This window comes from Engraulis encrasicolus, chromosome 11, assembly GCF_034702125.1.
Source record: "Engraulis encrasicolus isolate BLACKSEA-1 chromosome 11, IST_EnEncr_1.0, whole genome shotgun sequence".
NCBI classification, from domain to species: Eukaryota; Metazoa; Chordata; class Actinopteri; order Clupeiformes; family Engraulidae; genus Engraulis; species Engraulis encrasicolus.
The window spans coordinates 20,775,705-20,778,204 of NC_085867.1; the positions used below are offsets into that span (position 1 = coordinate 20,775,705).

General features: G+C 40.3%; 1 protein-coding gene across 2 annotated transcripts in view; it reads left to right on the top strand.

The window, feature by feature from the left end:
• The window catches only part of LOC134458075 (mediator of RNA polymerase II transcription subunit 13-like), a 188,321-nt gene that overhangs the window by 103,776 nt on the left and 82,045 nt on the right, over window positions 1–2,500 (top strand). The gene's annotated exons all lie outside the window — the stretch shown is intronic.

The following is a 2,500-nucleotide window of genomic DNA, read 5'->3' on the forward strand; positions in this document are numbered from 1 at the left end:
CACCTGAGCAATTTTTACCCTTATGAAACAACTCATTCACCTTAACCTCCACAGCCCTTACCTTGCACTACGGAACAGTGGTGTATTTTTTTTAGTGGTGGGCCGTTATCGGCGTTAACGTGCTGCGATAATGTGAGCCTCTTGTCGCGCGATAAAGAAAATATCGCACGTTAATCTATACTCAAAATATGGGTTTGGAGTTTGGGTATGCGCGTCACCATAGCGCTTGATTGACAGACGCTTTCAGACTGCGCTCCAGTCGCTTCTCCTCTCCACCTGTTGCTATCAGCAGACCTAAATATGAACAGGGTTTGCATGCTGAAAACATTAATCTCTCTGCTGTGGTAGGTGTTGTTTTAGTGCTTTTTCGTAAGTGGTAGAAAAGAGACGTTATTGTTTGAGGTGAAGCATAGAGAGACATTGTGTGAGTAGCCTACCAGCCCGACATAGCCTACATTTCCTCACGCATTGCATGGAACACAAACAACTTCCAGAAATCTTGCCTGTGCCATAATTGCAAAACATTCCGTGTGATGTGCATTTTGAAGATTGTCAAACTGAAACTGTCTACTCTCGCTGCATGTTTGTGTAATTGTATTGCGACCACGCATTTGCGACTATTGAGATACAATAGACGGTAATAATAAACCTTGCGGTTGTCGCGCTTGATTTTTTTTTGCAAAGTAAACCGAATTAATTTCAAGGTGTTACTCCTCTGGCATTCTAACTCTGAGAACAACTGTCGGGTTTAGGCCAAATCCCCGAAGGCCAGTGCTGTAGGTTCTAGAAATCCAGCCTGGAGCTGCCGTGGGCTGCTGTGCGCAGAGCTCCTCCCTCTCTTAAAGGAGCGGCTGCTCTTTTTAACAGTCAGTGGCAGATTCTCTCTCTCTCTCTCTCTCTCCATTGGAAATGCTGAACTGTTGAGATCATTTTGTTTAAATAGCCTAAATGTTTGATAGATTTATCTGCTGGCCTATTCGCCTATACAACTTATAGCACTGTTCCTTTTGAAATTTCAGTATCTTATAACTGTAAATGCTTCCTAACATATTCGACACACTTTACAAATATTGCAGTGATTTTTTTCATCACCAAGTATCAACATGACCATTTTTTGAAGATGAGATGCATTTTGGAAAAAAGAGATGAGCTCTGGTCTAATGCGGCATCTGTCTTAAGAAACCCCCAAGGTTTTTTTTCGGCATTATTTTGCTAGCGTGCCTATTCTGAATGAGCCATTTTGATATAGATTAATCTAGATTAATCTAGATTAATTTCATAATTACAGTGAGATTAATCTAGATTAAAAAAATTAATCTATGCCCACCCCTAATTTTTTTGAAACTCTATATGCTAACTGTGTCAGCTTCTTTATTGTGTGCAATTTCCCATCGACAACTACCCAAGTTCAGATTCAGATTCAGATTTAGATTCATATTCAGATAACTTTATTAGTCCCATCAGAAGGGCAATTCAGTTTGCGGTCCCAGTCTCCATCAGTCAATGAATAGAAGATAGTATAAATAAAAAGAGTAGAAAAGTTGCTAACTAACTAACAATACGCTTTGGAGAAACACACCCCAGAACTGTAATGTAATATTGAAAATGTTGTAGTAATAATGTAATAATAATAAAAACAATTATAACAACAACAACTCGATAAGGCATCCCAACCCAGCCCTCACGGTCTTGCTCAGTGCAGTGAGCGACATAATAGAATGATGGTGATTCAAGCTGTTTCAGTTGTGCGATCTGGAGTTCAGCATTAGAGGAGACAGTTTGGGGATGCATATTACTGAGGGCCAGGGGGGAGACATTGGAAGTGGGGCATGGCAAATGAAGCCTTACATACAGTTCCCAACAGACACATCAAAAGTAACTTTGGGTGGGAAATCATTATTCTATGTGAGGAATCTGCGGAAAAATGCTGTTGTTACACATTAACAACTGGAGGATAAAAGTGTCAAGATTTGACGCTGATTTAAACTCTACATTATTTACGGATGCAAGATGTACTGTATACAAAATGTACACAAACTATGTGTGTGTGTGTGTGTGTGTGTGTGTGTGTGCGCGTGCGCGTGCGTGTGCGTGTGCGTGGGTGTGTGTGTGTGTCAAAACTGAGATACGTTTTGTGTCAAAAAACTAAAAAAACGTGTGTGTGTAAGATGACCCTGATGAAGGCGTAAGCCGAAACGTTGGTCGAATTAAATAACTGCATGCGACGACCTTTCTTTTTCAAGTTGAGTCTATTGTCTGCCGTACGCACCTCAAACGGTGTGCGTTTACTGAAACCCAAAGAAAGACGATGTCAAAAAACTACACATGTTTTGTGTTATTTGATGCACAATTGTTTTGTATTTACCATTAAAGTATAAGAGTCAAAACAAACACAAATCTGTTTCTTCAAACACACAGACCATGGCACGCAAGCATTCGGTTTGGCAGCTTCATCAGGAAAAAGAAAGCGGTAGTCTTAAGTCTTCACTTTTGGATGTGA